Source organism: Rhipicephalus microplus, chromosome X (assembly GCF_043290135.1).
Source record: "Rhipicephalus microplus isolate Deutch F79 chromosome X, USDA_Rmic, whole genome shotgun sequence".
Taxonomy (NCBI): domain Eukaryota; kingdom Metazoa; phylum Arthropoda; class Arachnida; order Ixodida; family Ixodidae; genus Rhipicephalus; species Rhipicephalus microplus.
Genome location: NC_134710.1, coordinates 212,882,305 through 212,910,217, shown reverse-complemented (window position 1 = coordinate 212,910,217; position 27,913 = coordinate 212,882,305). Strand labels below are relative to the sequence as shown.

Here is a 27,913-nt window from a genome sequence, read left to right as displayed (position 1 = left end):
ACTATTTGGCAAAAAGCTTGGCATTGAGTGCAAGTCGATAAGATGTATACACCGACTTGGACGGAAAACTGGAAATCGTCCCATAATTCTGTACCTACAGGATTACAACGAAAAACAAGAAGTACTAATGAAGGCCAAGAAGCTGAACGGCACCGAAATTTTCATCCAAAATGATTACTCCCGCTGCACGCTCCGCAGGCGTGAACTGCTGTGGGACAGTGCTGAAATTGATAAGGCTAACGGCAAGAAACCCTATATTTTGCACGATAAGCTCCGTATCAATGACGACACGTTCATGTGGGATGACAGCAGCAATTGCCGAGTAATAGTTCCAACCATTACCCGTCCAAGTTTATCACCGGCTTTTAAGCCCCCGGAAAAGCCCCGCCGCGGTGGTCTAGTGGCTAAGGTACTCGGCTGCTGACCCGCAGGGCGCGGGTTCAAATCCCGGCTGCGGCGGCTGCATTTCCGATTAAGGCGGAAATGTTGTAGGCCCGTGTGCTCAGATTTGGGTGCACGCTAAAGAACCCCAGGTGGTCAAAATTTCCGGAGCCCTCCACTACGGCGTCTCTCATAATCATATAGTGGTTTTGGGACGTTAAACCCCACATATCAATCAGCCCCCGAAAAATGCCTGCCAAACCCCGCCTCCACATAATCAAACCTTGCGTCTTCTTAATATCAACACACAAAGCATTGTCAATAAAGTCGCTGAACTAGAAAGCACATTGTTAGCATACTCTCCTCATATCATGGTCTTGACTGAAACTTGGCTGCACGAAGGTGTCAGTGATGCTGAAATTGTTCCTCGCGACTTTAAAGTGTATAGAAGGGACAGACCATCGCGTGGCGGAGGTGTCGCCGTTATTTTGAGCTCTCATGTGATGGTTACACCTTTGAAACAAATAGATGGCCATGAAAGCTTATGTTCGAAAGTAAATGTGTTCGGAAATTCTATTATTTTAGTAGGGGCCTACCGCTTTCTGGCTTCACGTGATGATTTCTTGTCTAAAATTTATTATTTTTGTGTTGAATATTCTGGAAGCCGCCTAATACTAACAGGGAATTTTAATTTACCCAATATTAATTGGTTCAAACTATGTTCTTTATCCTCAAGTGACCACGTTGTTTTTGATTTAATGCTGGCATGCGATCTCGAACAAGCTGTGAATGTGCCGACAAGGGTGCAGGATGATACATTGTCTATATTAGATCTTGTGTTTCATAGCAAATTCTTTTCTGACGTACATGTATCTGTTGATGATGGTCTGTCTGATCACAAATTGGTTTTCTTTACATGCCGTCTTGGTAATCAATCTGACAATATGCTCGAGAAACAGAAAGTGTTCAAAAATTTTTTTAGAGCCCATGACGAGACAGTTCTAGATTACCTCGATGTAGCCTTTGATCGCTTTTCTGGTGATGATGTAAACTATCCGTGGAATGCCTTCAGATCACTTTGTAGCTATTGCCTTGACAGTTTTATTCCTAAGAAAACTAAAAACCAACATGCCGAAAATTCATGAATAACTAGAGAAATCATTCAAATTGCATGGAAATTAGAGTATGAGAAAGCATAACTCAAAAGGATTGCCATTTCAGAAATTAAAAAGAACGCTTTCAGAAAGATTACGGTCCAGCAAGCATGTAGTTTATTCTGTTAAATTGCCCCAATTCCTTAAGAGTGATCCAGCCAAGTTTTGGCGCCACATGAGAGTTAAGCAACAGAAAACTACAGATTGCACTGTGCTTGGGGATCAAATTATTCAAGATAAGAAACAAATGGCCACAGAATATAACCGTTACTTTCACTCAGTTTTTTCCAAGCCATGCTCATTTATAGTGCCAATGGCAGTAATTCAGTAGAAATTGATCCCGACTTCATAACGTTTGAAGGTATCTTTTCCATGCTTCTGAACCTAAAAACAAAATCTTCTTGTGGTCTGGACAACCTGCCAAATACTTTTTTACGCCGTTACGCTGAATCACTTTCCCGCTTCCTTGTAGTAATCTTTCGTTTATCGATATCTCAAGGCATTGTTTCCTTAGACTGGCGTATCGCTTGAATAATTCCGGTACTTTAAAAAGAAAATAACACTTTTTTGTCTAACTACAGACCAATATCACAGACTAGCACTTGTTGCAAACTTCTAGACACATAGTTTCTAACTATATGATTAATTTTCTAAAGTGCAACGTACTATCACCATTCCAGTACGGTTTCCGTAAAGGTCTATCCATGACAACCCAATTAGTTGCCTGTATACATTCTTTCTCCTTAGTCCTAGATAAATCCGGTCAAACTGACGTCTTCTTCCTTGACTTATGCAAGGCATTTGATAAAATGCCTCACTCCAAATTAATTCACAAACTTAACTTGCTTGGTTTTGCCGCGACCATTGTTAAATGGGTAACATCGTGTCTGTCTTCTCGCACACAGTTTGTTGATATAAACGGTACCTACTCCGATCCTCTTCGCGTTAACTCCAGAGTTCCCCAGGGTAGCGTCCTATGACCGCTACTATTTTTAATCTATATCAGTGATATTACATCCTTTATATCCTGTTCTACTTATGGTGTTGAAATGCGGCTGTTCTTCGATTATTGCCTTCTGTTTAGGTCAGTTAAATCCACAGATGACCAAGTGTTATCGAACCAAATTGTTGATTCAGGTAATACATGGAGTGAGTGCTGGGACATGCACATAAATCCAGAGAAAACTGTATCTATGCACATTACTAACAAAAAACAACCCCTAATTTACTCGTGCAGTATTAAAGGAACTCCAATTTTACTTACACAAAGTTATAAATATCTTGGCGTCACAATAACCAACAACTTAACTTGGTCCTGCCATATTGAAAAGATTTGCTCTTTTGCCAGTAGAAAATTAGGGTTACTAAGGCACACCCTCAAAAGCTCTCCCCCTAAAACTAAACTCCTCGCTTTTAACAATAGTCCGGCCTTATTTAGAGTACGCGTCTGAAGTCTGGGATCCGCGCACTAAAAAAAGATATTAATAATCTTGATAAAGTCTAAAGATTAGCTGTTCGGTTTATTTACAATGGCTTCCGCCTGTCTGACTCTCCGACAGAACTATTAATAAATAACAATATTCCAACTTTAGAATCCCGAAGGAAACTAGCTAGACTTAAATTTCTTATTCACCTATCTAAGAAAAACGCTATCTTAGACCTTTCGCTCATTTTCACTTCGTTATCTACACGTCCTACTTGAGGATACCATTCCTACAAATTCACACCTGCCTTTGTGCGCACTAGCAACTTAAAGTACTCTTTTTCTCTCTCGCACATTAACAGACTGGAACGAGCTGCCACACCATATTTTTGAGTGTGCAAATGTACTAAAATCTCTAGAAAATTACTTGGAAGTGTAAGTTTTGTTACCTGCAGATATATTGTACACCTGATTTAATTTTTCTGTCATTGTACTGTTTTCTTTGTTTTTTCTTCTTTCTCTACACCTGTACATCTATTAATTGGTCATATCATTATTGTACCACATCCCCCTCCTGCTTGGGCCATTTTTTATGGCCTGTAGTACTTTAAAAATAAAAAATAAATAAAAACTCATATTAGCAACTGAACGCTGCGACATCCTTACGACCAGGAAGTGAAGAAAAAAAAAACAAAAGGCAAAAAAAGCCAGCTGGCTGACGGAGGCACACAATCAGTTTAATTGTTACCCCCCAAACAGTGCGAGATATGACTTCCCAAAAAAGTTCCCTGAATACCCAATGCTTGGACAAAGTAAGAAATGCTGAATACAGAGAGTGGTGACAAAGTCTGAATGAATTCCTGAAAAGGGGTGATGAAAAGGCCCCCCCTATCCCTACTTGCATCATTGAAGAGCTGATAACACTAACAGTAAATGAAATTTACCCAGTAAGTTCTATCGTATGGGTGACTGAAAGACTTGCATCAAGCAACTAACATACTACTTTTTTTATGCTGCAAGTACCACTAAAATTACACTGGTGACTTGTAAAGTTCAAGTGCCTGCCGTCTTCTTTCTCTCCAAAATACAGCACAAACTATGCCTTTAACCTATTAATTGACAGAGATATAATAACATTTTTTCCAAAATGCAGCAGAATGTCGCAGGTATCATCTTGGCACAGTTTCTAGCGATTCGTGCTGGCATCACATCTCTGGTGCTTATAAAAATTCTTTGCTCATGATAGTGTGTTCCCTCTTTCAATACTTGGTACTCGTGTCCTTGGTATTTGTCAGCAGGTGTCCAAGTTGTGACCAGAAGTCAAGAAAGACTGGATAAGATGAGCTTTCAATTAGTTACAACTGGGCAACTTGTAGGCAACTGGTTCTAGCTGAGCATTGTTCCGTAATATAGTTCAACTAGTTCTACCTAGAACCATCTAGAACCAGTTACACTTTCCACCAGGGCATTTATTTTATATCTTGACAATTATATGTTTTATAGCATTATCAATCCGTCTGTAATGAGAAAAAAAAGCGAGAGCGGTAATTCAGGGTTACTGGTATAGCCAGTGCGATAGAATGGCCTGGCCAGTTAACCTAGTATGTCAAACCATTTGGATTATGTCTCTTCTATGAATCGTGTACAGAACCCATAAGGAAAATAATGAAGTTGTTTAGACCAGGTTCATTAGCAGCTACAGAAAATCAAGTGAACCTTTCTTTTATCACAGAATCCATCCGGGTAACATGAACCGGGGGAAGCTTTCGCCTTGCTTGTTCGATTGCGTTTAGTTGCACCAGGCAACTAAACGCAATCGTCACAGCCAAATTTGAAGGGCGCGCGATTCTCCCCACCATAAGCGCACAGCAGATTATCAGCAGATATCGTAAACAAGCGCTGTGACGTACAACGTTAGACACTCACACAGCCCAAACTGGATTTCCCTAAGATCACTTCAAGGATAAAGGAAAGTTATTTTCTTTCACAAGTGATTAAACTGCTGGGCGTAACATGGTGTTATTTAGTTTGTCTGATAAACCAACCTCCTCCGGCACTCACCTCTCTGTGCTGAGACTACACGATTTAACAACTTTTGTTTTCTTTTAGCAATGATTTTTTATGGGGCTTGAGTTTTCTGGATAGAAAGGTAGACTAGTTGGTAATTTATAATCGTTCAGCAAACTGGGAGCGTGGGGAGGGGGGGGGGAGCATACACACTAAGCAAAGAAGAGGCACACAGCACAAGCGCTCTGCCTATACATAGCACAGGGCGTTCTGTCTATAGTTCAGAAACCTCCTATAGTGTCCTTTATAAATCAGTGCATAAAGAAAAAGGAACCTCACAGAGTTCCTTATGCATACTCGAAGGCGAGAGATGTTATTTTTTTAATGCATTAGCAATTATATGGACATTCTCGACTGGCTTTTGTCGTTACGAAAGGTGTAGGCAAAAATTGAAAACAATTTTTTTTTGGGGGGGTACTTTAATTGGATTGGAGATCAGGCAGGGAAAAGTAATTTTGCGCCATATATGTCATGGCTCTCAAGAGGAAGCTATATAACAGCTGCATCTTGCCGGTACTTACCTATGGAGCAGAAACCTGGAGGCTTACAAAGAGGCTTCAGCATAAATTGAGGACGACGCAGCGAGTGATGGGAAAGAAAATAAGTGTAACCTTAAGATACAAGAAGATAGCACAGGGGGTCAGGGAACAAACCAGAGTTAAGGATATCATAGTTGAAATCAACAAGAAATGGACGTGGGCTGGCCACGTATTGAGTAGGTGCAGGATAATCACTGGTCATTAAGAGTAACTGATTGGATTTGCAGGGAAAGTAAGGGGGTTAGGGGTAGACAGAAAATTAGGTGGGCAGATGAGATTAGGAAGTTTGGGGGTATTAGGTGGCAGCAGCAAGCACAGGACCTAGTTGACTGGCAGAACATGGGAAAGGCCTTTCTCCTGCAGTGGGCATAGTCAGGATGATGACGATGATCCTATGGTGAAAAGCAATTTGGGAGGGGGGAGAGAACATTCTTTATGTGTCCCCTCCTGGCTACGCCTCTGGTCATCATGTTTTGTGTAATGTCCCAACAATCGATAATCTCCGCCCCCCGCCCACATCATGACCCGATGTTATCAACTGCGAAGTGTTAAACAATACCGTGCATAACCAGTGTTATCCTGTCTCATATTTTTCAACAGTCATTGTTACCCAGCATTTTGGCACATGATTGGAAATTGGATAAGATTGTTTCAGTTCCTAAGGCAGGCCCCTTCAGCTACCCGCCTACTATCTTTAATCAGTATCTAGTCGGAAATTATAGAAAATATGATCTTTACCCATACTGCCAATTTTCTAAATTTTTGAACTTTTAAAATCAAGGTCACCTTGGCTTCGAAAACTTTTTTTCCTGCGAAACCCAACTTGCATTATTTCTCCATGATAGTCATGTCGGTCGGCCTTGATCAGAACATACCCGTAGATGCCCTTTTTATTGCTTTTGAAAAAAGTTTTCGATGAGGTGCCACAAAGACACCTAATAATTAAACTTCCCTGACTTAACTTACATTCCCTTGTTTTCGTTCACATTAAGAAGTTCCTCACTAACCGACAGCAATTTTTGAATACAAATAATTCAACATCGACTTTATCCTCTGTCTTATCCGAAGTGCCACAAGGCACTGTATTGGGCCTACTCCTTTTCCTCATTTACATCAACAACCTGGCCAGCAACATTTCTTCTAACATATGCTATTTCGTCGATGACTTTGTCATTCATCACCCGATCATCAACGTCACTGATAACTTAGCACTCCAAAACAACTTACGAAAATTAGATAAATGGTGCAGTGACTGGTTGATGGTGGTGAATACTCACAAAACACCCCTGGTTTTGTGTAGTAGACGGCATGACTACAAAGCATTCCAATATTCTCTTAGCGGCAGCGTCATTTTCTCAGAACCTAGTGCTATGTACTCTGGTACGACCTCACTTGGGGCACTCATGTAACTAATATTACTAATGCCGCCAGCCGTGCTTTCGGCTATATTAAGGGAAATTTAACACTTGCATCTCCTTCAGTGAAATTGAAAATACTGTATAGCTTATGAAACAATAATTTGACGCAAATTTGAGTTTATATTCTTGTTCTGTCTTGGATCTCTTTGAATGCGTTCTAACCGATCTTATAGAATCAATACATAACAGAGCCATTAAATTTATTTTGATTATTCTGACATTACTAGGGTAACTAACCTAAAGAAAAAGGCACGTCTGCATAGTGTGCAGATGCGTCGCTGAATTGCAAGGCTTTCACTCTTTCATAAGTTTTTTCATGTTCTGTGTAATATGTTCTCCTATCAATCCATCTCTCAATGCTTTTGGCATGATAAAGACGCGCATACCCTCGCCATGTGCTCACTGCCACGCATCTTCAATCATTATTTTTGACGACTGCCATCGACTGGAACAATCTTCCCTCAGGCATCGTCCTTCACATCATCATCATCATCAGCCTGACTACGTCCACTGCAGGACAAAGGCCTCTCCCATGTTCCGCCAGTTAACCCGGTCCTGTGCTTGCTGCCGCCAATTTATACCCGCAAACTTCTTAATCTCATCTGCCCACCTAACCTTCTGTCTCCCCCTAACCCGCTTGCCTTCTCTGGGAATCCAGTTAGTTACCCTTAACGACCAGCGGTTATCCTGTCTACGCGCTACATGCCCAGCCCATGTCCATTTCTTCTTCTTGATTTCAGCTATGATATCTTTAACCCCCGTTTGTTCCCTAATCCACTCTGCTCTATTCTTGTCTCTTAAGTTTACACCTACCATTTTTCTTTCCATTGCTCGCTGCGTCGTCCTCAATTTAAGCTGAACCCTCTTTGTAAGTCTCCAGGTTTCTGCTCCGTAGCTAAGTACCGGCAAGATACAGCTGTTATATACCTTTCTCTTGAGGGATAGTGGCAATTTACCTGTCATAATTTGAGAGTGCTTGCCAAATGTACTCCACCCCATTCTTATTCTTCTAGTTACTTCAATCTCATGGTTCGGCTCCGCGGTTATGACCTGCCCTAAGTAGACATAGTCTTTTACAACTTGAAGTGCACTATTACCTATCTCGAAGCGCTGCTCTTTTCCGAGGTTGTTGTACATTACTTTCGTTTTCTGCAGATTCATTTTAAGACCCACCTTTCTGCTCTCCGTGTCTAACTCCGTAATCATGAGTTGCAATTCGTCCCCTGAGTTACTCAGCAATGCAATGTCATCGGCGAAGCGCAGGTTACTAAGGTACTCTTCATTAACTCTTATCCCTAGCTGTTCCCATCCTAGGCTTCTGAAAACCTCCTGTAAGCACGCGGTAAATAGCATTGGGGAGATTGTGTCCCCCTGCCTTACACCCTTCTTGATTGGTATTCTGTTGCTTTCTTTATGAAGCACTATGGTAGCAGTTGATCCCCTGTAGATTTCTTCCAGGATGTTTATATATATATTTCATCGACACCCTGATTCCGCAGTGTCTGTATGACGGCTGATATTTCTACTGAATCAAATGCCTTCTTGTAATCTATGAAGGCTATGTATAGTGGTTGGTTATATTCTGAGCATTTCTCTATTACCTGATTGATAGTATGAATGTGGTCGATTGTTGAGTAGCCTGTTCGAAATCCTGCTTGTTCCTTTGGTTGATTGAATTCTAATGTTTTCTTTACTCTGTTAGCAATTACCTTTGTAGATAGCTTGTATACTACAGAGAGCAAGCTAACGGCCTGTAATTCTTCGTCCTTGTCATCTCCTTTCTTATGTATTAAGATGATGTTAGCGTTCTTCCAAGACACTGGTACTCTTCCCGTCAGGAGACACCTCGTAAACAGGGTGGCTAGTTTTTCTAACACAATCTGTCCTCCATCTTTCAGCAGATCTGATGTCACCTGATCCTCACCAGCAGCTTTGCCTCTTTGCATGCTCTCAAAAGCTTTTCTGACTTCTTCTATCATTACTGGTGGGGTGTCATCTGGGTTACTGCTAGTTCTTATAGTATTAAAGTCGTGGTTGTCCCGGCTACTGTACAGATCTCTGTAAAACTCCTCCGCTATTTCAACTATCCTATCCATAATAATAGTTATTTTGCCCTCTTTGTCCCTTAGTGCATACATTCGATTTTTGCCTATCCCAAGTTTCCTCTTCACTGCTTTGACGCTTCCTCCGTTTTTCAGAGCGTGTTCAATTCTCTCCATGTTATCCTTCTTACATAGGATACCTTACGCCTATTAATCAACTTCGAAAGCTCTGCCAGTTCTAATTTGTCTGTTGTACTTGAGACTTTCATGATTTGGCGCTTCTTAATGAGATTCTTCATTTCCTGGGAAAGCTTGACAGTGTCCTGTTAAACTACCCTGCCTCCAACTTTCACTCTACACTCTGTAATGATACTCGTCAGATTATTATTCATTGTATCTATGCTAAGGTTGGTTTCCTCACTAAGAGCTGAGTACCTGTTCTGAAGCGAGACTGAATTCCTGTACTTTCCCTCTCAGTGCTAGCTCATTGATTGGCTTCTTGCGTATTAGTTTCTGTCGTTCCTTTCTCAAGTCTAGGCGAATTCGAGACCGTACCATTCTATGGTCACTGCATCGTACCTTGCCAACCACTTCCACATCCTGCACGATGCCTGGGTGTGCACTCATCACAAAGTCTATTTCGTTCTTATTTTCGCCATTAGGGCTCCTCCATGTCCACTTGCGGTTTCCTCGTTTTCGGTGGAAGGTATTTAAAATCCATAAATTATTGCGTTCTGCGAATTCTACTAGTAGCTCTCCTCTGGCGTTTCTAGTACCGATGCCATAATCTCCTACTGCCTGGTCTCCAGCCTGCTTCTTCCCTACCTTTGCATTAAAGTCTCCCATCAGTATTGTATACTGAGTTTTTACCTTACTCATTGCCGATTCCACATCTTCATAAAAGCTTTCAACTGAAGCGTCATCATGGCTGGATGTAGGCGCGTAGGCCTGTACCACCTTCATCTTGTATCTCTTATTCAGTTTAATTACGATACCTACCACCCCTTCATTAATGCTATAGTATTCCTCTATGTTGCTACCACCCTTTCATTAATGCTATAGTATTCCTCTATGTTGCCAGCTATGTTTCTGTGAATTAGGAATTCCACTCCCAGTTCTCTTCTGTCAGCCAAGCCCCGATAGCAAAGGACGTGCCCATTCTGTAGCACCGTATAGGCCTCATCTGTCCTCCTAACCTCACTGAGCCCTACTATATCCCATTTAACACCCTCTAGCTCCTCGAATAGTACAGCTAGACTTCCCTCACTAGATAAGGTTCTAGCGTTAAACGTTGCCAAGTTCAGGTTCCAATGGCGGCCTGTCCAGATCCAGAGATTCTTAGCACCCTCTGCTGCGTCGCAGTACCCTCTGCTGCGTTGCCGCCGTGGTCAGTTGCTTCGCAGCTGCTGGGGACTGAGGGCCGTGAGTTATTTGACGTATGCATGTTGGAGGTAGCGGCCAGATACTGCACCAGGGTGCCCAATCTTTCTCTGGTGAGGAAGTGCGTTCCCGGCGGTGGTTACCGGTGAGGCCGCACCCCAGGCCTCGTAATGCAGTTCCATCACCATGCGGATTTTTTTTTATCCAATTGGGAACTGCGCCGCACCGGGATTTGAACCACGGACCTTGTGCGTGCGAGGCGGATGCTCTAACCACTACGTCATCGCTGCTGATTTAGCACTATCATTGCATAGTGCTAAAACAGACGAGGTTTTTTTTTTAATATATGCAGGTGCTTGTTACAATAGTTGTTTACAAAAATAATTAGCTAACAACTGAAAATAAGCAGCACATCAATCATGCTCATTTCAAGAATTTCGTTGAGTCACATTTTGTAAATACTAACTTGTTGGTATCTCCCACTCTCATGTAAAGCCGTGTGTACAGAGTCCTTGAGGTATTTTCAATAAATATATAAATAGGTTTTATTCGCAGGTAAAAGCGCCTGAGCGGGGGTGATGAACGCAACTAAAAGAGAGTTAAAAAAATAACAGCGTATCCACGCAGTGAATGAGGATGAGTGGGGCGAATCGTCCGTCCATCCGTTCGTCTTATTGCACCCACACATTTATTGGATGAACTCCATCTAGCAAATGAGATGAGAAATGGTGATGAGACAGCGCTATATAATATACTGTTCGCAAGATACTGCCGGTTACGCCTGACGCAGGACAAGGTTAGAGTAAGAGGAGCTCAACCCCATAAAAGAGCTGACCTATCTCTTTTGTGCTGAGGACGGATGCGATAACATCACCCCGCTTGCCTGGCCTATAGCACTGATTGTTTCTCAAGTAGCGAGGAACGCGCCACCCGTCCCCAACGCAAGAAGAGTTGGTGGAGGGGGGGGGGGGGGGGTGCGTTGTATAAAATTATAGGTGTGATCGCTTGCGCACGCGCGCTATTTTCGCAGGCATTGAAAATGGCTGGTATACCCTTCTACCCTTTACTCTCTGCACGAACAGACTGTGCGAAAAGCGCTTCACTTTGTAAAGCGGCCATATAAGGATATGCACTGAGCTTTGATTGCATGGTGGTGACACCATTGTCGTGCCATTTTGCAGGTCCATTCATACGCATTGTTCGTGCTGTACAGATGGAATCGCACTCGTAAAGCAGCGGAGCGCGTGCCTATCGGCACTGTTGTTGGCCGCAGCTCCCTCACGTTCTACATGCATACATTGACGCTTACATTATAGCACAAGTTCCTAACATGCAGTCAAACCATGTTTGGTATCTCATACATATTTCTGAAAAAATTTAACGGCAGCGGGAGTGGCCGGCTGGAGGTGCTTGACTAGACAAGTCTGATTCCATCTTTACGTGCATCGGTGTGCAAAAAGTGTTCCGGGCGTGTCTAGTCATCCAAGTCGCTGTACCAATATCGAACACCGCGCGTGCAGCTAGTTTGTGTGAAAGCGGTGAGTGAGCAAACCTTTGATATGGCAACCTCGCTGCTAGCGCTCCTCACCGATCACGTTGTGACGGCAGCAAAGTCAAGCCAAATTTTCGGTGTCGCATTGCTGAGAGCCTAAAGGGTCACTAAAGTCAAACAACAATTTATGTCAGAGTGAAAGGTCAATGTATGACAACGTCTAAAACGATGTTATTACCAAGAAAGTTGCTCTACTTACCAAGAAATTAAGGTAAATACATGAGCACACATGCACTACGATAGGATATTCGCAAAAGGATCCCCATTATGTCAGCGGTTTACCGCCTACAATTAATCACTAGTAATTGAACTAGCTGCACTAAATAAAGAACCTTCCGTGCATTAAGAAACAGAATAAAATGCTACTTGTTTGTTTCTGTTTGATTCATGAAAAGAAAAAGAAACGCCATGCCTGCGCAGAAAGCACGGCATAGTCAGAGCGAAAGCTAGAAGAGCGGACTTTCAAAGCCTTTTCTAAACACTCATTGGGTAACTGCTGTAAGCACACTTGCTGGGGACCCACTACAGCGTTAATAATAATAATTTCCTGGTATTAGGTCAGCATTTGCTATGCTATTTTTTTTGCCATTCTTCTGAGAAGCGTGGTATCCGCTACACACTTGCAAGGAATTTTGTGGCAATTGTGCATGGTGTGGCACCACGATTAGACATTATGCCTGAACAGGGTATGCTCAGTTATTACGTGATCAAGAATAAGCTTTGCTTTTTTTATTGGGTTGGAGCATTGGACGACCCACTCGTTAAGCTATTCGCATTGTGGGACGCCTCGTTTTTCTTTTTGCTGTTCTAAAACGCTTTATTACTCATATTAACGCGATTCCTTCCGTGACATCAATCTTGCCTGAGGCAAGTTTGTGAACAAGTCCCAAGCACAGGCCTGGTTCAGTGGTAGAATACGAGGCTGGCACGGAGCGGACCCGGGTTCAAGCCGAGCGTTTCTTCTCTCACAGAATCCATCCAGGTAACTTGGAACTATTGGAACATGGGTTGAGTTGTTTATCTTCAGGAAAGCCTGTTGCTTCATGGCGCGTGCGTTGTCCGCGAAGTTTGTATGCGCGCGAATGGTGTCTGATCGTGTCCGGCCGGCAAGATGTGTATGATCGCGTACTCCTGTCACGCTGTCGCTCTCCGTCTGTTCCAGTTAGAATTATTGTATATGCTATTTTTAGGTAGCTTATAGTAATTCTAGTTCCGGTGTTTACGGCCATCAAACATTTCGAGAGTGCTGGTTGCTTCTTTGTTTATTTTAAGGGCTTTGCAATTGTCGAACGTGTAGGCGAACTGTGCATTCGGGTATGCACTTGAAATAAGTAGCGTATCTGGACGAGGTGTGGTACACATGTTATCGTGGTAAGGCAGTGGTATAAACGATGGTTAAGCTTGCGTCTGGGACTCCGGGACGGGTGTTTGGTATTGAACGCGCTGCGGAATTATTGCAGGCACGGTTGCATAGTGGGCTGTTCGGAGTAGAATCCCGTGTACATTATGCATTTTTTAGAAGTTTAATTTCTTTGTCAGCAATACTACTTCGTAGGAAGCGTAATTTTTCTGTTCAAATATAATCACGGTAGTTTCAACGTCTGTCACTGACGATCCCGGTCGTCTCATTACAAACGACATATGACGTCATCGTGTTTGGCCTCTGTGGTAATCACATTTCTGAACAGCGATCAATAGATGCTTTTTCAGCCTGAAAAAAAAAAACACACCATCATGACCAAGAAATTTTATGTGAATCAGGCTCGATTGTGGCGCAGGATATCTATAGCCGGTGTCACACTTGAACTTTTGATAACGACCAAGGTCGAGCTGGACCGGATGCTGCTATAGACGCCAGACTATGCCCAGGTGGCGCTGCAAAAAATGCCGCCAACAGCGCCCCTGTCGCTGCGCCGCCCATAATTCGTTAGTGCACAGAGAGCCGTAAGCAAGCAAACGTGCTAGGCCCTCCTTTTTTGTTGTCTTGAGGCACAGTTTTCTGCAAATTAATTACCTGGCAAGCTTCTTCCTTCAATCCAAGCTCGCGTCATAAAAGTAGGAAGCTCATCAAAATTAAATGCGGGCAGACTTTAAAATAAGTTTGATGTATCTGGCTTGCTGCACCTGTCAATTTAAGTGCAAACAAGCATTGCATGACATCTATCTAGTTCGTGGCAAGCACTAAACTAAGTGCATACACGAACCAATCTATGTGATCAGTGGTACGAATCTAACTTTATCTGGCACTAATGACCCTGGTGGGCCCCGCCGCGGTAGTCTAGTGGCTAAGGTACTCGGCTGTCGTTCGCAGGTTGCGGGATCGAATCCCGGCTGCAGCGGCTGCATTTCCGATGAAGGCGGAAATGTTTAAGGCTCGTGTGCTCAGATATGGATGCACGTTAAAACCCCAGGTGGTCGAAATTTCCGCAGCCCGCCACTACGGCGTCTCGCTTAATCAAATGGTGGTTTTGGAACGTTAAACCCCAGATATCAATGAATGAGCCATGTAATTTTCGGTTTGAAGTTGCATTCTTGCTTGCAGTTGCTTACTGTGCATTGAAGGGTTTTATTACGCATGGTCGAGTGCTCTGTTAACAGTTGTCTTCCGTGTGTATATACTGCAAATGAAGATACATGAGTGTCCACTTTCTCAGTGTACAACAAAAAGCAAAACCAATGCCTTCAAGATTGCGGCAGTAATGCCGGTGACCAACGAAAAAAAAACATTGTGGTCGCGATCATATTGCGATTTACCTGTTTGACGCACGTGTTTGCAGTTCCTAGCTGAAGCCGGCACTTAGACCCTTCAAAACCCTAGTGTGCGTAATGCTGTGTGATAGCGAAAACTTCAGATTGTCGGTTGTTGCAGCGTGTGTGATGTTTAACGTGGCTGGGCGTCACCTGTCTACTGTTGCACATTGCAAACCATGGTCAGAAGTTATGTTAAACTTCATAATCAAAGTTATCATGGTTCTTCGTCAAGGCTACTCAAAACAATAGCATGAGACCTACGTTATCACAGTTACTCAAGCGAACGGCTGTGGAGAACGAGAGTATTCGCATACCCAACACATTCGCTACAGCCTGTATTTAGCACTCTCGCCATTGTACTTTGCGAAAGCTTCGGAAATCAGTAAAGCTGAAGTCATCTACGTACGTGGCGATTCCCAATGCAACTGTAGCATAAACTAGGGTCTTTTTTTCGTATAGCGTGGAGCTGTTGCGTTTGATCTTGTTCTCGCTGTCATTTAGACAAGTGAACCAGTAAGCACTTCACGGCGATTCGGTGATGCGCCCGACTTGCGGAGATAAATTCAAAGCTTTTTTTCTGAGTATTCATTGTGCAAATACATTTAATATTTAGCTCAATCGTTGTTTCGTATGCTGTAGTTGCACCTGGTTGTGCAGCAAACTCTGCAAGGGAGTCGGACCTTGCACTACTCAAAACTGCATCGATAGGTGGCGCTGCGTGTCTGCAAAACTCCAGAGTCTGATGTCTATACTCGGTTCAGACTATTCCGGATCGAGTTTCGTGCAGAAGCCATTCAAATCGGGATCCGGGATGTCAGTGCCCGAATTGCGATTGATAGTGACCATGAATCAGCACACAATACAAATCAACCCTAATCGCGATAAAATTTGTCCATGTGACACCCATATTACGATAAGTGAAGTGCATTCATTCATGCCAATTTAATGAACACTGATACATAATGGCAAGAAAACGCATCTGGTGCCATCTTTGGAAGCTTTCGGAACGGTACACGAAAGTAAAAACAAGCACGGACGTTAAGTGACAGCACGGCGGGGCTACACACCTCGGCGGCAGACCACGTAGGCGCCACCCCGACCGCCAGCATCATCAACAAACCTCCCGCGTCAACCCCGAAAAGACAGCAACAAGCTGGCCTAGAGATAAAATTTCATCGCACTTGTTCATAGATAGTACCTAGGTATATGGAGATCTTCAAAGAACAAGTTGGGCGAAAGCTTCCCAGATCCTAGTTACACAGATAGATTCTGTGAAAAAAGAAACGCTCCGGGAGTTAAAGCACTATTGTGTCCTTGGCACTACATACCTTTTTTTTTATTTTGAGCGATAGTGTTTACGGACACCTGCAGTGGCGGACAACTACGGCGCCGCGCGTGACCCAAGTTGTGATCTCATAACAGCTTTCGTTGCAAAAAAACCGCCGGACTAATGTGGAATGTCTATGTGAAATGGCGCGAGTGGTTCAAAAGTTCAATTTTCGCCTGGGTAAACCTAATTCCCTACGGGAGAAGAGTAGCGCATAGCTCCGCCATTTTGCCTAGTTAGCAACACGGCGAAGCCACGCTCTGTTTTTGCAGGCGACATTTTTAAGCTTGTTCTAGAGCCATTTTCTATAGAACGCGGATTGAAGGAGCTGAAATGCGCTGCTTTAGGTCACTCACACTGTTTGCGAAATTCGCGCACCGCACCGGAATTACCTGGCACCATGATTGTCAAAATTATGGTACTTTACCAGAAAAAAAAAACTGTCATCACAGTGCTGCTAGACAACACTCGTATTAGTCTGGCCGTGGTTTTTTCTTCCGTGTGCACAAGCCGTCTGTAATCATTTGTCACAACGTCACGCCCTAGTGTCCCTGACACGATCCAGCAAGAAGCATGTTCACTGTGCCGCATGATAAGCAAGTGAAAAACACATTCGGGTAATAAACAACCTACGATGTACGATGCGAGACGCCATGGGCCATGGCTAGTGGTGTGCAATATAGAACTACTATACCACATTGCCAGTTGAGTAACACACATCCCGCTTGCTCTTGTGCTGTGCCGTTTATATTCAAATAATAATCATCTTCATCAGTCTGAACTTAGCCTGTGTTAGCGCGGCACACATGAAAAGAAAAGGGGAAAGACGACAGAGACGTCTGGAAAGATCAGCCTGACTACATCCACTGCAGGACAAAGGCCTCTCCCATGTTCTGCCAGTCAACTCGGTCCTGTGCTTGCTACTGCCATTTCGTACCCGAAAACTTCCTAATCTCTTCTGCCCACCCAACTTTCTGTCTCCCCCTAACCCGCTTGCCTTCTCCGGGAATGCAGTCAGTTATCTCTAATGACCAGCGGTTATCCTGCTTTTACGCATTACATGCCCGGTTCATGTCCATTTCTTCTTGATTTCAACAATGACATCCTTAACCCGGGTTTGTTTCCTGATCCACTCTGCTCTCTTGTTTCTCAAAGGACCACTGACACCAAATTCGGAAACTCCGGATGATTATGTTGTTTGATAGTCTTGGATGGGGGGACGCCTCTGACTGATTATTAGTGGCGAGCGTTGCCTAAAAGTTATTTTAGTTGATATTAAAGTAAGGGTGCGTACTCCTCCTAGTATTCAGGTACAATCGACATTTCCTGTGGTTTCACGTAGATAGGGGATTGCCTCGTAACGTTGCAGAGGTCAAAAGCATTTGTGGGGTGTATACAATACAGCAACTGGCGCCCAGCAAGAACTATTGTTCGTCACCCTTCTGGCTCTGTTTCTGCTCTGTAGGTAAGTGCCGGCAAGATGCAGTTGTTATATACCTCCCTCTTGAGGGATAGTGGCAACCTGCCAGTCATGATTCGAAAGTGCTTGCCAAATGTTCTCCACCCCATTCTTAATCTTCTAGTTTAATCTTGTGGTTCAGATCTGCGGTGATTACCTGTCCTAAATAGGCGTAGTCTTTTACAATTTCAAGTGCACTATTACTAATCTGAGAGTGCTGTTCTCTTCTGGGGTTGTTGTACATTAGTTTTCTGCAGAATAATTTTAAGACCTACTTTTCTGCTCCCATCGTCTAACTCTATAATCATGAGTCGCAATTCGTTCACTGAGTTACTCAGCAGTGCAATGTCATTGGCGAAGTGCAGGTTACTAAGGTACTCTCCAATAACTCTTATCCCTAACTATTCCCATTCTAGGTTCTGAAAGCCTCCTCTAAGCACGCAGTAAATAGCATTCGGGAGATTGTATACCCAATGGTATTCAAATAGGTATCCGTTTATCCTACGACCCATTTCTTTCCATTTTGTTTCATTGACAACTATTTGCCATAGCAAATGAACCAAAACTTCCTTTTCTTTATGAAGGTTTTGAACCTTCTAGGGGGCCCTGCAGGCACATGAGCGAGGAGGAAAGGGGAGGTAGTTGCTACCTTGGAAACCTGTTTCGTCTAGGGACCTTAGCCCCACTTAGTCTACAGCATTGCTTATTTCATTGTGTTTTTCGAAAATGGCGCGGAATCTACGCACATACTTTAATGTCAGATCTGAAGCACATTTATCTAAATCAAATAAAAGCACCAATTTGTCATAGCTAATGAGCTACAGAGCGCACAATGGTCATTTGCCAGATTTCACGGGGACGGCAACCATGCACTTACGGCGGTGCGGGCGGTGCACCAACTTCTCTGGAGTGCATGGTTGCTAGTGGCGTTGTAAACCAAATGCGCTACTCTACTACCTAAAGGTAGCGTAGACAATTACTATAGGTATCCTGTTCACTATACTTAGTTGAACTAGGTTAACTGGACAAGTCGTGCCATCTATCAGGGTTCACTTGAACCGTGCAGGTGCAGTGTAGTCTGACTGTAACCTGCAATTGTGAAGACCATGGCTAAACAAATTTAATGGCTCTTGTTGCTGCTGTGGCTCACGCTACTTTCCCTCTGCTGCTACTAGTGTCGGTGGCCGCGCAGCAAAGCCGAGCATTGTTTTGCGACTGTGTCGTCAGAATCTTTGTATACCCAGAAAATTTGAAGTGAGCCAACGCAGTGCAGACCATTAATACGTGATTTAATTTCAAAATAAGCTCTTCCTTGGCAGAAAAGTAATACTGCGGGGTTTCTGGACCGCTCTTTCAAAAATCAACGTCGACCTAATAGTTGCCTTTAAGCAAAAATAACAAATTCTATTTTTTGGACCCAATATCGCGTAACTCAGAAGAGCACTGGCTCACGGGCAGTGATAACTCCAGTTGCCAAAGTGGTTTTTGTGCTGTACGTTATGTAAACCTGAAGCAGATGTTAGTAATTTTGAATTCGCACCCTTGCGATCTCGAGTTCTGAAGTGTAGGCTTTTTATTCTCTTTCGACGCAACAGTGATTACAAAAGTGGATGTTATGCTGCAAGGAATTACGAAAAAGCTCTTCTGGCTGTGTTCATAAGAACATCGGTGCATGTCCACCGACCCCCTTTAAGTTCGCCTGAAAAAATGTTTTGTCTTTCGAGTTTCCACAACCACAAAACCACTTCTGGTTTCACGAAAAAAAAAAAACTTTTACTTTAGAAAAATTCGCAAGTGTCCACTGAGCTGCAACCATTTCTTTCGATTTTGGCGAAAATAGGATTTTAATGAGTTTCGGAAAAAAACAACTGTTGTGGCTATAAGTCTGAAAAGCTTAGTCCATATACTGAGAATAGTTTTCTTTGATAAAACGTTATTACTTTGCAGTTTTGGCCCTGTTCTTTGAAGCGAAAAAATCATGAAATTGAGTCACAGTTCAATAGTACTCAAATTTTATAGTTTTTCTCCATGCGTATAAATGTCAGAGTTCTCAAAAATTTCAAGAGCATTGCCGCATTTTATGTTAACAATTTTCGTAATGCTATTGCTGAGAGGGACGTCAAACGTTAAGCAGGAACATTTAACTGAGGACATGTTAAACAAAGTGCAATATTTTGAGGACCATTAAACAAAAGCGATCTTCGGTTTCTTTCAAACTCTTCGGAATCAAACCCAAGAACATGGTCTAACTTAAAATGTAAAAAATATGCTGCATGACTTTTGTGCGAATGGAGTTACAAAGCATGAAAAGTGGTGAAAATTTACGTAAACTGAATAACCATGACATCGAGCGAGCAGGAAGATATATATAGTTGCCTTATCAATTATTTTAGGTCGTTAATGTGTTCTGTGGATGTCAATAAATGACGGATTTACCAAGCAAAATACAGGAAGAGATGGTTTCAAAGAGCAAATTATGACAACATTTTTCTGCGCATTTCACAAAAACTGGTAGGTGAACCTTAGCAACATAGTGTGCCGCAAGGCTTAGTCACAAGCTTCGCAAGAATCGGTTTCAAGGTCTTTTTACGAATGCAAGCCTGTGTACACACTATGAAGGGTGTGGCACCATGTAGAGGATGCACCCCTAGATATTTATTGCTTCCCGTGGCACGACGGTAATCTAATGACGCAGAAGGTGCGTGGCGGCACAAGCGGCGCGTCTGCAACTTGATCGCGCTCAGCAGCTGGCTGCGGGTAATAGCCGCTGCTCCAAAGTCTATTTGGTCGCTGCACGTTTGTAGAGTTTGTATCTGTTCTTTAAATCACTCGGGGCATCGTCACTGGCGTATAAGACATATGCTTGTAAGGGAGCAGCACCCTCAAGCCACTCGTGCACCTTTGCGAGAGTGCAGCTTGCATGGGCGGTGTCATGGTAAGTGTCATCGCTGTTCTCAGCGAGGCTGTAGGTTACTTTTGTAGTTGCAACGACGCATGTAAGTATGGAGGCTTGTGTTTTTTTTTTTTTTGCCAGTGATACGACTGAGCTTTTCCCGGTAGAACTACGGTCAAGTTTTTTGCGAAGAAAAAATGCAGGAGAACGCTTCTTTTTTCAAGGAATTGTTTAGCTTAACTAATGGCTCTGCCCTGAAAACACCGAATGTACTCGTGTGGCACCATTTTCCTGAAGCACTCTTGAAGGTGTTTCACGAAAGTGTCCGGGCTTACTTGTCTTCTGTACGAGTCTCCTTTATGCCAGGTTGCAAACAAAATTTCATATTCTTCTGGGATCTCTAGGTCAGAGGCGGTGATAGCTGTGGTAATAGTAAATAATTATAATAATAATAATAATACTTGCTCAGTTTTAACATCCCAAAACTACCATAAGATTATGTGATACGCCTAGTGAATTGTTCTGGAAATTTCGACCACCTAGTGTTTTTCAACGTGCACCTAAATCTAAACACACAGGCCTGAAGACATTCCGACTCCATCGATAAAGCGGCCACAGCAGCCGGGATTATTTTCTGCGACGTGCGGGTCAGCAGACGAGTGCCTTAGCCACTACACCACTGTCGAAGGTTCAGCTTTGGCTGACAGCCGTTTTATGTGGCGGAACTGGCCATATTGTAACTTATGTTGCGTTTAATAAATTCAAATTATAGATACTATTACCCGGTGGATGCGCCAAACTATAGTTAGAAGAGGAATAAGTGAAAAGACAGCAGCCGGGATTATTTTCTGCGACGTGCGGGTCAGCAGACGAGTGCCTTAGCCACTACACCACTGTCGAAGGTTCAGCTTTGGCTGACAGCCGTTTTATGTGGCGGAACTGGCCATATTGTAACTTATGTTGCGTTTAATAAATTCAAATTATAGATACTATTACCCGGTGGATGCGCCAAAATATAGTTAGAAGAGGAATAAGTGAAAAGATTGAAAAAACTCTTTAAGCAAAAAAAAAGGCTTTGTGTTAATCCATTCGTTAACCTGGGTCTGCACTTCACAAGTGAGAACATACTTTTTTTCAATGCTTCGGATCTATAGCCTTCTGCCACAGGAATGCTTGTGATGCCGTTTGTATTTACTTTCATGAAACTAAACAAATGAAGTTCTTACTTGTGTGAGTATTATTCCTGCAACAATATTTTAACATATAAAGGATTCCTTTGTTCATACAAATTTCTGTCGCTAATTACGACTATACTGGCTGATCTGAACGATTGAAAAACAGTCATTGCACTCCTTCCGTTTTTTGTGCGTTGTTTTGCTTTCGGGAATAGATATTGAATACCGAAAATGTCTCACTTAATTATAAGATAAATTCTTCCCTGATCGCCCATGAGTGGATATGAGCCATGCTTGAAAATTCATCACCTTCATAAGTTCGCTCTAGTACTGCTTGCAAATTATATACGTGCTTGTGGCTTTGCCTGACAAGATTGGCCAAAAAGTGCTGAACGATCACGTCCTTCGAATGAGACATCATGATGCTGAGTACCCGCAGCCAAGGGAATCGAGCCAGTATCGAGAAGCGCATCACAGCAAACCAAGACAGTTCTAATGCAAGAATAGGAGCTCTACGAAGGGAAGTCCAGGAGCGAAAGCGTGAGCTTACGGACTACAAAAACTTGAAACGTTTGTTAGGCAAAGACCCCACAGAACAATTCAACGACATCTTGTACGAGAAGAGCACGTTCAACACGGTCAACACATACTTCCGCTCCCGTATGAACGCTCTCCAAGAATAGGCTGAGCGCCTCACTATCAAAAACGCGCAACTTTTCGGCACAGCACCCATGTAGCGCCGTCTATCGTCATGTGCCATCACCAGAGCATAGAAAGGGGCCACAGAGCGGCTGTACGGCGAAAATGCCTGCCCAATGGCCGAGGCGCGCCTCAGATCCCTGCACCGTCCATTAAAAATAACGGGACGGACAACTACCCAGAACATAAAATAATATGACTACACGGATGGAAAAATCGTCCCTCATAGCGACTCAAACGAACGCTGTTTGTCCCATGAGAAGTAGAGCTATATTGTTACGTATAAAACAGACCCCGCAGGCACAGACTTGAAGGTATATATACATTTATTACACATACACACACACCTGTTTTGTTGAGCTGAACTGCCAATATGTAGAGCTCATGAACAGTTTATCTGCTGTCATCCTCTTCTTCGTCGTGTTTATCGCTATGCCAGTGGTACAGGGCAATATTTTTATTTCATCGAAAATCGTGAGAAAGGGCCAATGGTGCCACCTGGTGGCAAGAGCTCAACTATTCAATGTACCCTGTCACGTGACAGTAGACTGGTGCACGTGGTCAACAATTTCCTTGTTAATGTTGAAATATTGTTGGCTCATTTGTAGTAAAAGATGTTTGTCCACAAAAATGTACACATATGCATGTGTTAATAGTTATTGGTGTACCAACTCTTTCATTAGTGGGGGCGCTAACGTCAGCCGGACGCAATTGCAATGGGCGATTTTTCATACACACAGCGCTTGTTGAAAAGCGTAAAAAAGGGACACGTAGCAAGATTTAGACGGCATGCACTGGGACAACATGTGTATATATGTGTGTCTTGTGTCTTGCATGTAATAGTATTACATGAGATGCTTTTTAAGAACTATCTCGCAAATTTCTGCATGAATACAGTTATGGTATCGTCGGCCTCCCCAACAGAATATATTTGCATTATTGAATGAATGTTCAATGATTATAACCAGGTCACTAAGACACGAAATTTTAAATCCAGGGCAATCTCTGAAGAACCAAAGTTTTTTTAGATTTCTAGCTGCTTATGTACATATCTCGTTAGCGACATGTTTGTAGTCTCGTATTTGCCTGATCACTTTATACAGGCAGAAATCGGCATGGTAGGGGGCTTGAAAACATGACAACATGCATATGCTGACGAAATAACGTGAAAATTAAGTGTATGTCATAAAACTCTTTCTTTCAGTAATGTTTCTCATACCCGTATACCACGGGCTGCGGCATGCGGGTATGCACCCAAAAGTTTGTATCTACGTAGGAGCAGCGACAACAGACGTATCTAATCTCAACGCGAGAACCTTTCAAAAATTTGGCATTGACAACGTTGATACTATCAGTTCTAAGAATAAAAATCAGGTTCTAGAAGGAATCCAAATCCAGCATTTCGTGTGGCAGTCATGTATTCTACCGCAGAACCACGCACCGTGCTGAATCTGCTTTGGTAAAGGTACTGTGCAAATAACAAGTTTTTGCAAAGTGATTGTGGTTACTATGCTAGCTATCTAAATTTATAAGAAGAGATTGATATTCCATATGTACTCCTACTATACAATTGCACGCCATGTCCGGTTAAACTCCTACTATAGAGATGAACGTCATGTCCTGTTAACATCAGTTGTATATTCAGTATCGCACCGCAAAGAGCCTTCAAGGACAATCGTCACAGCAGAAATTTCGGAAAATGTTTTCTGTATTAAATCATCCTCTGGTAACATTTTCATTTTCTCGTAACAATGGTAATTTAGTGATTACTGTGGTGAAGTAAAACTTCGCCTTAGTATTGGTTTCCCCAGCGTGCAACCGACAGTGACCACGGTCAAATGTAGCGGGGCTTAGTTTCCCTAACTTTTCTCAGTGAGGCAAGGGAGGGGGTGGCTCCCTCTTGTCTTGCCTCCTCCCCTCCTGGCTGATACGGCTATGTTTGTAGTATGCATTAAAGTGGCGCTGTCTTTGCATAACATAATAATCCCATGCTATATAGAGGTAAAATCTATGAAAGCTGTAGCCACATCGTCTCATTTTAATGGCTTGTTATCTTTAGAAGTAGCTGTAAAGCTCAGAATAAACATGAGTAAGCATAGTTACAGGAACTCCGGCGAACGCAGATTAAGTAAAGCATGCATGCACAAGTCGCTATGAGGGCTAACGGCATACTATATAGAGGTAATATGGTAGAAGTTCTGGAAACTGACTGATAGCAACACCACACTTGGTTTGAAATCCAACTCAGCTAAACAAATCTATGCACTCTTTAACTGCAGGAAGCAACAGATCATGGGGAATTATTTGCATTATATCCTGCATGATCTGTTTCTTCCTGCGGTTGAAGAGTGCAGAGATTTGTTTGGCTCTGTTACATTTCAAACCGAGTGTGGTGTTCCTAAGAGTTGGTTTCTAGAAAGTTTTATCATTTTACCTCAAGACAACGTACATTTTATGGGATGATAAGCCTTTTATTCAAAAGGGCGAAATCTGTATGGGGTCATGCATAGCGCCCACTTTAAGCAACATATTCTCAAGTAGAATTTACAGATCGATTAACCTATACATTTTGATGAATTGAGTGTCAAGAAAGTGTTCAGGTATGTCGATGGTTATCTTGTTTTGCTAACTAGCCACACAGCAGCATATGAGACAAGTTTGGTAAAAAAAGCTTAGCAATTTTCTGAGTGTTTTAAACCCTTGACTTTTACTTACGAACTGTCTGAGAGCGATGCTATAAAATTCCTCGTTATTTTCTTCACCTTTTACCCTAACTGCATTTGTTGGGCAAACCAACCATGCATAAACAAACCGCGGTCCTTCCTTACCAATAGGCTCATTCCAAACTAGTAAAAAGAGGCATTATCAGTCATTGTTTTCGTCATGAATTAAGCAAATCTTGTGAGCACGAAATCGCGAAAAGTTTTCATAATCAGTCTGACCGATTGTCAAAAGCAGGTTATGCTCTGCACATTCAAACTTTGGTTGCAGAAGGCTTGCTTCGTACGCTTCGCAACCCGGCATCTACAGCGCCTCATGATGCCGAGAAACCCGAGGCACCTAGTCGTCATAGCATACTATCACAAGTTATCGCACAACCCAAAGAAATGAGCTAAGCGCTTTGAAGTTAGCGTTGTCTTTTCGGCTCACAAGAAGTTGGCCAGCCTTAGTAGCCTTCTTCATGACCACGACGGAAAACCCAAAGGTTGTAATAAGAAGCATCGAACTGTTTTTGTTCCCTGTGTCATTTGCATTATTTATCGTGTCCTGCTCTCTTGTGGTAAATAGTGTATTGCACAGATGAGCTGTTGCCTGAATGATAGATTAAGAGAGCATTGTAATAACGTGAAAAGGGCCAAGGGAGTTGGCCGGCCAGTCTTTGTAAATCCTGCGGCTGCTCACTGATATTCAGTGTATGCACAGTTATCAAGAGAACGTTTGACAAGCTGACTTGAGATATTATTGAGGCTGAGGCTATCGCATCACTGGGGTTTAAGTGCGTCATCACTCTCTCGCTTATGCTCAGTGATAAGGACTTCTATTTTTTAAGGAATAATGTTTTTTGTGCTCATCATATATGTCATCTGGCATTCTTCTGGTGATATAGACAAGCGTGCAGTTGTAATAAACGCTATGTTTGAAGTTAGCGCTTGTATCGTGTGTCCTCTTCTTGTGTCTTTATTTTTTAGTGGTATTTTTAGTCGTCAGATCAAAAAAGAAAGTATTTTTGCACAGACTTGAAGTATTGAAGTAAATGTGAAATAGGGAGGCTGCAAACTGAGGAGGCATGCCAAGGCAACCACCAGGTTGCCTTGGCATGCCTCCTCAGTTTGCAGCCTCCCTATTTCAGCCTCCCCAAACTGAGGAGGCATGCCAAGGCAACCACCAGGTGCATCCATCGGCACAGCAGCAACATCTATATGTGGGTGAAACTCAAGAGCACCTGCATGCATACTTCGATTTTTCATTTATTTGCAAATACTTCAGGCCCTATTTAGGCCCAAGAAGGAGTGGGTGCAGAAATGTCAGTAAGAATAAAAAAATCAGTAGAAGGTACGAAAGTTACAAAAATTTGCAACATGAATGAGGAATGTTATAAATATGTAGCAACACAAAAATACAAGAATTCGCAGCAACAATGAGCTTTAGGTGCATGCATTAATGAACGTCGGCCAAAAGTAAGCTCAATATTCCCCAATGGTGCGCTTTTTATCATAACACTATCGAATTTATTAAGTTTTTAACAGTAAAAAAGCTGAAAGTTTAACTGAAGCGAATATTCATTCTGTTGATATTTATTCATGCCGATATTGAGTCGTGTGATGTTCATCCTTTGCTTATTTGCTTTTTATTACAGAATGCCTACACCTCATCGGACCTGAAAGGCCCCGAAATGCAGTGGAGATTGCCGCAGAGTTTGAAGACTTGTCAGTGGAGATCCTGGATGTCATTGCTGGTGTGACAGCCCTTGTGCAGATATATTATGCATATATAGTTCAATATCCACCGCACAACCAAAACACATTTGCTGTGCTGGAACGCTTCTGCGGGCTAAAGTGTGCATAAATACCACCACAAGGGTAGTGGTTAATCTCAGCTATAGAAAAGAAACATGGCGAACGATTGAGGAGCCCCAAAATTTGAATAAATGTTTCATTCATAATCTGTATTTTTGTTTTTACTGCCAAGCTAAGCTTTTGTTAATACTTACTTGTTAGGAAATGAATCGCCACTCATATTTTTTGTCCAACCTAAGTTTATCTGAGTTAAGCTGATGCATTTTCTTTATTGTGGAGATCGGTTTGCACTGAGCTTACCTACTAAGCGCAATCAAGTAGGGATGCGGCGACCTCCACTGCCGCTGCCTGCGAAGACACTGTGGCCGGGTTCGTCGTTTTCTCCGGCACGAGGCAGGATAACAACAACGGGCTTATTAACCCAGGATGCAGCACAGTGCGACACTCACGGGCTTGCAGGCCGTACAGGGAACTCCGCAAGGCCGAGCAAGTACGCTTGCCTAGGGCACGACGACTCCCGCACAAGGACCAAAGTCGAACGCACGAACGAGAAGCTGCCTGCTTAGCAGCGCTCAACCCCTCGTGAAGGCCCGAGAGCATCTGCCGCGACAAGCGAATCGTCGGGCGCAACATAGCTCGTAGGAGAGGAGAATGGCACGCGCGGCCCAAAGGGAAATGGCGCTGCGTTGTGACGTAGGCCAGCGTAGCGTGCCTGGACATGCCAGCACGGGAAGGAGCCGACGGTTGACTAGCCCAGACCAAAAGGCGCCCTGGCAGCCATCTTGGCGGATGCCGGTGCTTATGCGCACCCGGGCTACGTTGTCGGCGCGCGCGTGGCAACTGGGGAACGAGGTGCCAGGTAGGAGGGCGCTCTTGATTCCCACATCCCTCCCCCCCTCCTTAGACCGAAGCCGTCCTAAAGACGCCGTAATAACAGAATCCACCGACACCGAAAAAACAGGTCCAGCTCTGTGCCGTCCACGAGATCGACGGGGGTCCCGGTGTCTTCATTCGGCGGCGTCTCAGCAAGAACCAGGGGCCGCGGGAGGGCGGCAGACACTGCAGCAGCGACGGCCGACTTGAATGAAGAGTCTGTGACGAGCGCCGCTACGACCGCCTGACAAAGTCGGTCGACA

General features: G+C 43.3%; 1 long non-coding RNA gene across 1 annotated transcript in view; it reads left to right on the top strand.

The window, feature by feature from the left end:
- LOC142775957 (uncharacterized) overlaps positions 1–26,923 on the top strand; it is a 68,014-nt gene extending 41,091 nt beyond the window's left edge. The window contains exon 5 of the long non-coding RNA XR_012887180.1: positions 26,618–26,923. This is a non-coding gene — a long non-coding RNA (uncharacterized LOC142775957). The remainder of the gene's footprint in view (positions 1–26,617) is intronic.
- The last annotated feature ends 990 nt before the right edge of the window (positions 26,924–27,913 follow it).